We start from the raw sequence: 12,107 nt of genomic DNA, 5'->3' as shown, positions 1-12,107 counted from the left end.
CATTTTATTTACTTAGGAAGTTAGTGAAGACATGCATTTTATTACTGGCATTCCTAACTTTGTTATCATTCTCCCTATCCATATTTTATTTTTATTGAAAATATGCTTTTCATTCAACATATTCTGATTATGGTTTCCCTTCTCTCAACTCTTCTAAGATCCCACGATCTAAATCTACTCCCTTTCTTTCATTAGAAAGCAAATGGGCACTGAAAGAATAATAATAAAATAAAATAGAATAAAATAAAAAGCAAACAACCTGAAATAGGAAAAAAACAAATAGACTTTAGAAATAAAAAGGCAAAGAAAAAGCTCTAGACATACATATGAACCCAGAGACACACACAGAGAAATCTCATAGAAACAAAACACTAGAAGCCATATATAAACCCAAAAGGCCTATAAGGCAAAACAAACAAACAAACACCTTGACATAAGACTTAGTTATTTTATTTGGATCTGGTTATCCACCACGGTTAGCATATGGATTTGATGCAGGCACTTGTGTCCACTTTGTCTGTGCTTGCTGCCACAATCATTCTGAATACATATGTGCATCTGTCCCTTTGGATCTAGACTTGTTTCTTTGATGACCTCCATTTTTTTCTGGCTCTTATATGCTTTCTGCCTCCTCTCCTGCACAGACTCCTGAGCCCTGAGCTGACAGATATAACAGGGGCATCCTATTTGGAGATGAGGGTTCCAAGATCTTTCGCTCTATGCACTTTGTCCAGTTGTGGATATGCTGAATATCAAGAAAAATACTTTTGTCACTACTTATGGTAGGCCTCAACTATGATCAAATATTGGTTGGTCATTCCCACGACAAGTATTGGTTGGACCACTATTGTGCTAGCACAGTCATGTCATCATTGTGGCTCAAAGTGGGGTAGCCGGTTTGGTGTTTACCTTTCTATATTGGCAGGAAATGGGAGGATCAAAGGAGCATGGAGTGGAAAAAGGAGGGGGGAGGGAAAATATGTGGAGGGACATTCAAAATGAAAGGCAAAGGGCCATTTAAAATGTAATTTGGAAACCTAATGTAGTAGAAGATTCCTGGGGGAGAGAAATAGATAGATAGATAGATAGATAGATAGATAGATAGATAGATAGATAGAGACAGAGAGACATAGACAGAGAGATTGAGATAGATAAACCGATAGAGAGATAGAGATAGAAATAGAGTTAGAGAAATAGAGAGAGAGAGAGAGAGAGAGAGAGAGAGAGAGAGAGAGAGAGACAGAGATAGAGATGATAGAGATAGAGACAGAATAGAGAGATAGAGATAGAGATGATAGATATGGACTAAACAATGAGGAGACACATCCCCAGGTGGATATCTCTCGAAGCTCCTGGTACTGATATTGAATCAAGTTGTTGGCCAAAAAGTCCCATAGAAATCCCCAAACAACTCAGGCTACTCTTGTCTGGAATAATGGCTGCTCTCCCCAAATGTAAAGTGAGGCTCCATTCCTGAAAACAACACCTATACAACAAATTAAACACGGAGAAGTTGAGTGACTACAAAGAACCTTAAAAATTATCGACTGGTGATCCTATCAATATTTTAAACCTATCTTAAGACACTAGTAGCAAGTATAAACAAATTATTGCTTTTATATTATGAGTAAGGTTTATTTAAACAAACTTTTCAATGAATGTGGATTATTTGTATTAAAAAAAGTAAACTTTGCAAACTTGAGAAGGAGAAATCCTAAAGGAAAAAAGGAAATAGAACAGTGGGTCACATCTTATACCCAGATGTCTTAGAGATAAACTGTCTTTCTTTGAGCCTATTAAATATTCAGATGCTGGGATACACAGAAACAAATTTATATTTCTCTTTGCTAATAAAGATAATCCATGGACCCATAATAGCTTTAGTTACACAGTGGTTTCATTTTGAGAATAATTTCAGAAGTTTATGATTCATTGATTTCATTAAAGGTTAATAAAATAAAGCTGAGGACTGACAGTATCTTAGACACATTGAGGAATTTTTCAAAAAGCATTTCCACCGCTTTTGATGAAGGCACAGGATATGCTGAGATCAATCTCAACTATTCTGGCACTAAATCAACATGACTCAGACTCTCAGAGGAAGTGTCCTTTGATGCTGCAAATGTGAAATGCTGAAGGTTAATGGGACTCTTTCATTCGGTGTATTTACCCTGCAAACACTAGCCATCCTGTATATATCAATCTTCTTTATTATTATTATAAATTTCTTTCCTTTTTTAATGAAAGCAAAGCAAAAAAATGGCGTTATTGTATTAAATGTTTCTGTGCTGAAGCAAAGGCCTTTACCAGACAAGTGGTTCAACTGGGACTTAAGACAACAGTGGATTTGCACTTGAGAGAATTCTCTTAGACAGACCACTTCTTTCATTCTTACTTTTAGGTTCCATGTAGGTCTGTTAGCTACTGTTAGGCATTGATAGAGAAAATATTAAAGAATATTAAATATTAACATTGCTTCACTAAATTTAACCAAATAAAATTAGTCCTTGCTTCCTAAGACTCATTGAAGAATGTTTTCCTCTTCATATTCAGGCACCACTGTCAATATTCGCACAATACTGAATAGTTTAATATATGCAGACACATTCATACCTTCTCACATTAGACTTTAAGATAACTTTGTGAAATCCTAAGCTTGGTCATATTATATCGAAATAAAACACAGAAAAGAAAAACAAAAATACATAAAATTGTTTTGCTAGAACGTATTGATGAAATAAGTTTAATAACTAGCCACGTTATTTGATGAATAGCATATGTGTTTAAAAGTTAATTTTCTCCGATTAAAAACTAGAGTGATAGTTGTAGAATTCCTCTATGGATCAAAGACAAAAACGTTTATTGGGAAAACCATGTACTTAGACAAGTGGATTCAGACTGTACCTCATGTCTGTTTGTTTCTTTGTGTCAGGTATGAGGGGTTAGCTTTGTTTTCTCTGTTATTGGCTTCTCTGCTCATATGTTCTGTACTTTTATTCATTCCCACTGAGCTACTTTCAGTTTATAAAGGATCCACAGGAAGCTTTGATTATGTAAATGCAACGCCCCACTGAGGCAGCTCCATAGAGAGCCAGAAGAGCAAAGAGTTAGATTCAGACTCAAATCCAGCTAATAAGGCCTGTGGGGAATTCTGTTTATAATTAGTTTTTTCTCACACGGGATACATTTTTTTCACATTATGTGGAATATGAAGGGTTTTCTCTAAATAAGTTTTACTCTGTTCCATACACAGTGATGTTAATGTATGTTTGAGAGAACATAGAGCTATCTAAGTACCTGTTTGAATTTTCTTCCCTTGGCAATAATATTTTATACCCTGAAAATAGAAGAATTTAAAGAGACATCAATAGAAATTATATCTATTTTAAATTGTGGTTACAGCTTTTCAACATATTAACAAAAAACTCCCAGTCACTATTAGGATAAAACAAAACAAAACAAAACAAAACAAAACAAAACAAAAAAAAACAACCAACCAATCAAACAAACAAACAAACAAAAAAGGTACCTTGGCAGGTTAGAACCAACAAATTCTGCAAAGTCACAGGCTGCAATAAATCTCAGGCAAGAGGTTTATCAGGGTAATAGGTGAAATAGACACAAAGAAAGACAGAAAGGGAGAAAGAGAGACAAGGAGACTGGGAGAGAGAGAGAGAGAGAGAGAGAGAGAGAGAGAGAGAGAGAGAGAGAGAGAGAGAGAGGAGAGAGAGAGAGAGAGAGGAGGGAGGGAGGGAGGGAGGGAGGGAGGGAGGGAGGGAGGGAGGGGGAAAGAGAGAGAGAGAGAGAGAGAGAGAGAGAGAGAGAGAGAGACAGACAGACAGACAGACAGACAGACAGAAAAGGCCGGCCTTTTAGGCACCATACCTGGTGTCAGCAGGTGATGTCAAAAACTGCTGATGCTAGGTTGCTGAAAAGCATGTTGGCCAAGCACCTAATTTTTAACAGTTACCTCGTATTTTAATGTCTTATTAGTATTATACCATATGAAATATAGTCATGAATTTTGCACTAAGATATCGGTATAAGTGAGTTTATATATGCATTCTAATCAGATGTGTGTAATGACAGTTTAGCTTTTATACCATGAAATCACATTTCTTACCTGAGGAATCTACTGAATTATTAGAAAAATCTATTAAGTCAGAGTATTACTAACATAGCTTATATCAGGGACTCTCAACCTTTTTCATGCTATCAACTTCATGTTGTGCTGATTCCCAATCATAAAATTATGTTTGTTGCTATGTCATAACTGCAATTTAGCTACAGTTATAAATCATAATGAAAATATCTGATATGCAGGATATTTGATATGCAAACCCTGTGAAGGGGTCTTTTGACTCTCTAAATGGATCACAACCCACAGGTTGAGAATCACTGGGTTAACTGTTTCTGAGAAATTATCATTCATAACAATTATTCCATAATGCTATCAAAATTAGTTATGACAGTGTATTTATTATAATTAGCTTCCTATAAGGTGAATCACAGGAAATTAATGAAAGGACACAGAAAACTCAACTTTTGCTTTGGTATTTATGATTTTTATATAAAAATGCTGGCCATTTTATATTACAAGTACTATTTTTCTTGAGGATAAAAAGATTGAGTTGGTAGTTAAAAGGACTTGCAGAGTGCCTGGTTTGTGTTTCCAGAACCCGTGTGAAGTTTCTAGCTACAGTTCTTGGAGACGCCCCATAGTCTTCTGGTCTTTACATGAACCAAACACACATAGAGTGCATACATATATACATAGGCAAACACTCACAATCATAGACTAAAAAGAAATAAGTGTCTGAAAAAAACACTGTCAAACAATATACCTTATTTGAGGCTTTCATTCCGATTTCTTGCTACAGGGGAATTATATATTGAAAGGAATTTTCACATCCCTAGCTTCTACTGTTTTAGAATAAGACATTTTGTATTTTTTATTTGTTTTTATAATGCAACAATGGTTTTGATTTTGCTTCAGTATTTGTTTTAGAATAAGACATTTTATTTAATTAGGTATAAAGAAAAACTTTACATGTGGCTGAAAAATACCCTCTGTTAGTTATATGACAGGTTTGTCTAAATTGTCCTTTGTGTACAGTAAGCCTATGTAACTTTAGAGTGTAATCTAACACATAAAATGATACCCTGAACTGCATGACTAAGGCTCAGCTTCTATATTAGAAAATCAGACCTCACAAGTTGTCAAATGGTCATTTAGCTAATACCAACTTCAAGATTTAAGGCTGGCTCTGTCTTTCATTATTGTACTCTGTCTCCCTAAATAATTTGTGCAAGCAGCTAGGTAGCAACATGTACAAAACCAGTCTTGCTATGTTATGCCAATTCTTTTAAGTTATTTTCTTCACATAAATGAATTTTGTTGAATTTACTTGTTTTTCTCTTTTCTTCTGATAAGTTTGAGACTCAGTATATCTGTTCTGTGTTTCTAGACCATGGTCTTAGAAAATATGTTGAGATATAACTCATTCTGTAAAGGAAAAATAAAAGCAGATGTCTATCACTGTCAAGTGTTCTCAACTTCTAAGAAACTACCATGAAAATTGGTAAACAATAAAGTTTCCTAGTGAATCTCAACTGTTTATTTACCATGTACTTACTGAAAAGAATTTTAAGATATGATCTGTTAATTATGTTGCAATGCTGTGCCAGGCTTATAATGACATGCCTTCAATATGATTTTACATTTGGTGAGATGTGTCCTTGGGTAGCCAGGCTTGCCATCAATTCATATACTGAGTTCAAACCTTTGGGCCTTTGTGATGAAAGGAGAGAACTAACTTCTGTACATTGTCCCAGATATCCATATGCAAGCAATGGAACACAATGTAAGCACACACACACACACACACACACATACACACACACCACACATATACAAGGTACATACAAGGAAGTAAATAAAATATCTCAATAAATACAATATTTCAAAATGGCATTGTAAATCCTGTAGTATGTATAATCATATAAATTTGAATCTAATTAATCACTTCACAAGATATTTCATGAGTGAGAGTAATTGAATTATCATTGACATTGTAGTTAATTTTTAAATAATATACAATACTGAAACAATTAAGATAAGTTTTGAAACTTTATTCATAGGTCTTCATTCTACAGTTGTAAACACTTATGAATCAGATGACCACCAGAGGGACACTAACCGTTATTCAAGACATCTTTGATATTATAGCTTGTGAATGATACTAGGGCTTACTGAGATTATTCTTAAAATGAATCATCCAGAAATTTTAATCGAAAAAGGTAGCCTGATTCATTTTCTTTAACATTATGATTTCTTTCATGTACTATGTTTAAAATTGTTATGCAGTTATTCTTGTTGTTGTTATAAAGCCATACAAAATTAGTTAAATCCCAGGGAAGTACAGTTGACACAAAGCACAAACAAGCAAAATCATCAGCACTTCATACTCTGGGAGACAAAAGCTTTGGTAACTTGATATAAATAAACAGGCAGTGAAATGTTGCTTCTATTAAGTCTCTACATGTCTGGAAATATATCTAATATTAAATTAGTCCAAAGACTGCCTTAAGTGTTTTTCATTCCTTGGTATTATTAGGGGTGATGAACTTTAATAGTTTGGTCATAGTTTGTGGAAATTAGATCACAGAGACCATGTCCTGATAGATGTCAGTAGGTTCTAGACTTTCTTTCTTATTTTGCTCTGTAGTCACCAGAAGATAAGTGTATTTCTATATCACATGCTTTCCCCATTGGATGTTACCACACCACAACCCCCAAATCATATAACCACCTGGATAGGTCTCTACTCTTTATAGCTTTATATTCCTGTATGATGGGTAGATACAGTTAGTGGAAACAAACCGGTTACAGCCATCTGATGCACTCAAATGGTGAAAGTATATTACATTATGTGAATTCATTAAAATCTCCTTAAGCTATGAAATAAAAGGAAGTCTATTTTTTCTTATTAAAGTAAGCTATTCATTTCTGTATCACATTCTATGATACTCTGCTTTTTATACGAAATAGTGGAATAATTAGTAAATATCTCCCATCTTTCTGTCTATAAGTGATTTAAATTTGACCCAATTTAAAACAGAAACAACACATTTTCTTTATGCTGAGAAAGACTCACATATCATCAAATTTTCCTTTAGAGACTTATTTTTTGAACATTTTGTATTTGCTGTGTCTGGTCTCCAATGTAACATTGACTTTTCAGCTCAGCAATATTCCATCTGCCCCAAAACTCAGAACAATTATTCCACTAAAAGTCTCCAAAGAACTGTTATAGTGAAAGAGTAAATATGATATAAACCTTATTTTAAATTTAACTTACTATTTAGAAATATTGATTAGCCATTTCTTAAAATGGCTTCTTATCTTTATTTCAAAAATGTCATCCTTCATATTTTATTATGTCTGATGTGTACAATTCTACTGTCTCTCCCCTGATATACAGTTGCCTTTCATTAACTCCCCCTTCATGCTTTCAACCCCATACATCCTGGGTGACTCTTATGCAGTATCATGTTTGGCCACTGGTCAGAGATGGAGACTTGGCTCCATCTGAACTGTAGCTTCTGGGTGCTGAGCTTGAGAAGGTATTTTCCAAAGATTTTTGTCTCAATGACACTTTTCTCTTTATAGCTCTTGCTGGCTTGTCAGCATCATATGACCAGTATCAATTACCCTAGTAAAGCAGAAAATTCACTTTACTGTTCTTGGTCCCTTGTTAATCACAAGTTATTTTGATCTTTGGACCAGACACCACAGATTCTCAACAAAAAGTTCACACAAATGACCCTGATACTGCCTTTGAGGAACGCTTTGTCTTTTTCCTATAACTTTATAATGCAGGCTCCAATCTTATACAATTCTCTCAATATTATCTCCTAAGTCCCCACAACATCATTATTCTCTAAACATTTAATGGTTCCTCAGGTCCAAAGTTCAAACTCTACTACAAAACTCCCCTTAACACTGAGTTGAATCTGTCACATATCTGATTCTAGTTAAAAAAAAAAATTCTGTCTTAGAGCTTCTATAGATATGAGAAAATACCATGACCAAATAAACTTTTGAGAAAGGGGTTATTGAACCTATACAGTTCCACATCACAATCCATCACCAAAACAAGTTGAAGCAGTATTTCAAAACAGGGACCTAGACTGATGCAGAAGCCATGGAAGGGTGATACCTAATGACTTGAACAACATGACTTGCCCTGCCTGCTTTCCAATAATATCCAGAACTATTAGCCCAGGGTGGCTCTGACAACAGTGAGCTGACCCTCTCCCCACCACCTTCCCACAACCATCATAAAGAAAGAAGTTGTGCTAAAGATTAATCTACTGGTCATGGTGGGGACATTTTCTCAAATGATATTTCCAGTTTTAAAAAGAAGCTAGCTTTGTTCAATTTGACATAAAACTATTCAGACTATATAGTAACTTGCATCCATCCTTCTTCTATTAAATCTGTAGTATGATAACATTCAACAGAGAATATTTTCCACTTAATGTCCATTCTTCAATATAATAAGCACAATAAAATTTGTTTCTATCATAAAAATGTTATTGATTAGTTGTTAGACACTCATTAGAAGAGGGATCTTCAGAGAGGTCTGACCTAAGACAGAGCTCAATAGTGAATGGTGATGTTTCACAGGACTGTAAGGTACCTGCTGCCACATGACTGTCTGCACATATTAAAAGAAAGATAAATAATAAAGAAAAGACCTCATATTTTCAAATAAATAATGGTTTTGAAAGGAGTAATTTTTCTATTGTTGTTTAATCTTATTTTGTTTTATGTGGCATTCACAAGTAAGTCATAAAACAATAAGCATCATAAAACCATTTCAAACATAACTACGGATCCCTTTTTCATTTGCCACATGCTGTGTGGATGTTTTTCGTGAGCTATGGTAGAGCTGATTTCTGAGGTGATGCCTGCATTACAAGCTATTATTTAAAAGACTAAAAAGAAATTTCATTTCATCCAAAATGTAATACAGCCACATGATATATAGAAGAAATGCATTCTTTAAATTATCAAAAATTTGAGTAGAATGCCTTTGATAAAGTAGGGATCCATAAAATACACTTGAAGTTTATATTGCCATATCTGATTAGATATCAAGTTCTGCAATTCATATTTTTATTTTGGGGACTGATGCAACTCAGGAAAATAGCTGCATGGATATTACATAAACAGAAAAAATAATGACTACATTTTTTTCAACAAAACTTATACATAAAGATTTTATATTGATTAATTCCCCTAAAGATGTTAACACTTTTATTGTCAAAAGCAAAAATGAAGAAAACAGATAATATTGTTAGAAGTCTTAGCAATTGGGCTGGAGAGGTGGCTCAGTGGTTAAGAGCACTGACTGCTCTTTCAGAGGTCCTGAGTTCAATTCCCAGCAACCACATGGTGGCTCACAACCATCTGTAATGAGATCCAATGCTCTCTTCTGGTGTGTCTGAAGACAGCTACCCCATACTCATAAAAATAAATCTTTAAAAAAAAGTCTTAGCAATTAACTGACTAAATTTTTCACCAATATTCAGGAAAATGTAGTTGACTATGTTAAATCTAATGTTTAGATGTTATGTCTAATCCAAAAATAAGGGATCACTTTGTTCATAAGACCAGAAAATGATCATTGAAAATTGTTATGTTACAGTATATCAGAAGTCTATAGTTTTCTCTGTGCTTAGTAAAACACTTTACTGTATTATTGCTTTCAAAACATCACTACTATCAAATATTAGTGTGTTACACTCTTAATTCTTATATTTTTGTGTATAGCAACCTTAAGAATGTATTTTAGTAGAAAACAATTTATGTTTTATAAAAATTGTCAAATGATAGCAAGTAATATTTTGTGCAAAGAATATCTGCCATAGAAGTTCTCGGAGTTATACAGTGTTTATAGTTCAGTACATTCGGAAAAGTTTTTAACAGACAAGAAAAATGCAATCAGTAGACAATTGTTATTTACTATTTAAAGAATGCTTATGGCATTAATAAAAATTCGATTTGCTTATAATCAGTATAACTTCTACTGTAAAACTGGTCTAGAAAATTGTCTTCTCATCAAGTCTAACTATGAGAAAAATGAAATAGTTCGGCCAGTTTCTCTGACATTCTTCTGGAAAGAACTTAAGTATGTGCATTACTGCACCTGTGAGGCTAAGAGTATCAATGTGTGCCTGCCTGCTACAACACGAGGTATCTGGTCATGGTAATATCCATTTTCGCACATTTGATTTCATCTCCTAGAAGGTCATTTTTATAAACTGACACTAAAGTGAATTCCTCTGTAATTTTGTTTAGACAGTATCAAGAAAAGTCATCTGGCCTACTTTTCTCAGCCAAATCACTGTAATCAAACAAGTGAGACAATGTTGGTAATAGAAGTTCTGCACTTTTGACTTTCCTTTAAAGGGAACAGCCTCAGTGGTGTGGCGTTCAGAGCAACTTCAAATTCACTTCAGGTATTGTCAACCATTTTATTGTGAAAAATCCATTTTTCTCCTTGTGGGTAGAGATAAATAATATTTAGTTTTCTAAAATACATAAATGGTGAGTCAAGCATCAATGTCCCAAATATACTTTAATCAACAGCATACAACAGTAAGAATATCAAAGTTCATATGAACCATGAAGTATTTACAACTCTTAACTATTTTAAAATAAATAAAATAATCCCAACCACAAATATAAGTATCCCACCAATTTTTGATACCGAAATAATCATCCATAGAGAAAAAGAGAAGATTATTACTTTCAGATTAGTAAGACTTAATGGAAAAATGCTTTTGTCATTTGGAGGAGACAGAAGCTCGCAAAAAATTCCATGTTCCTTTGGTTCTTACAATCTTCTACTGTCTCTTCTTCAATGATTCCTGAGCTTTCATTGCAGGAGTATTAATGTAGATATATCCATTGTAAATGGTTTCAGCATCACCATATTTGAGTTGGTTATTGATTTCTATAGTATAACAAAAATTAATGAAAAAAGACAACTTTGAAAGTAAGAAAAGGGGGTAGAGGCAGGAAATGGAAAGAGGATATTATGTAATTATACTATAATATAAAAAATCTTTAAAATAGTTAGGCAAGATATTAATAAATATCCAATATTTATTGTTAAGAGTTCAGATCTATTTTGGCCCTATGAAGTCTCTTCTGAGTTCACATCAAATTTATAGTTTTCTTTTGTTTCTCTGAAGAAGGTTGTGGACATTTCCACTGGGGTTGCATTGAATCTCTATAGTTCAACAAAGAACTATTTGATTTTGAATTTATTTTTGTTTGAGACTGTAATTACAGCTTAAATTTTCTTACTCATTTTAAAAAATGAATTTGCATCCTCTGAGTTTGATTTTCTTTAGTCATACACATTTAGTAGTTTTTGCATTTCTTCATTTTCTAATCTTTTGAAATACATATTTTAAAAGTATTTCCTAATAATCTTTTTTTATTCCATTAGAATCTCTTTTAAGAACTGTCTTTGTGCTCGCTTCGGCAGCACATATACTAAAATTGGAACGATACAGAGAAGATTAGCATGGCCCCTGTGCAAGGATGACACGCAAATTCATGAAACGTTCCGTATTTAAAAAAAAAAAAAGACGACTGTCTTTTCACCTCAAATTCTATTACTGCCTAATAGAAACAACTTCTATGGTCCTGGATTGGCAGAATTTATAGTACATTCTAGAATGTATATTTAACAAAACTAATGTATAGATTAAAGTAAACTTCCATAAAAAGCCTGACAGTCTGAATAAGAAAAATGTCCAAATATTTTTATGAGAACACAAATGACCATGGATAAACAAAACACTAGTTAGTTGAAAGTAATTTATTTGATGTATAACTATACTTATCCACAAATAATAATACTAATTAATTTTCTTTCTTTCTTTCTTTCTTTCTTTCTTTCTTTCTTTCTTTCTTTCTTTCTTTTATTTATTTATTTAAATTCCAGTCACTGTTCCCCCTCCTCCTGGTTTCACCAGTACATAGAGTTTCTCCTCCCATTCACTTTCTTGAAGAGGGTACACTC

At 33.6% G+C, this 12,107-nt stretch overlaps 1 non-coding gene across 1 annotated transcript; it reads left to right on the top strand.

Moving 5' to 3' along the window:
- Positions 1–11,551: 11,551 nt before the first annotated feature.
- Positions 11,552–11,658, top strand: LOC117706480 (U6 spliceosomal RNA). Its single transcript, XR_004606565.1, has one exon. It is a non-coding gene; the product is annotated as a U6 spliceosomal RNA (small nuclear RNA).
- Positions 11,659–12,107: the final 449 nt, after the last annotated feature.

This window comes from Arvicanthis niloticus, chromosome 3 (genome assembly GCF_011762505.2).
Source record: "Arvicanthis niloticus isolate mArvNil1 chromosome 3, mArvNil1.pat.X, whole genome shotgun sequence".
Lineage (NCBI taxonomy): Eukaryota > Metazoa > Chordata > Mammalia > Rodentia > Muridae > Arvicanthis > Arvicanthis niloticus.
Note: the sequence above shows the minus strand (reverse complement) of the source record. Positions and strands in the feature narration are given on the sequence as shown.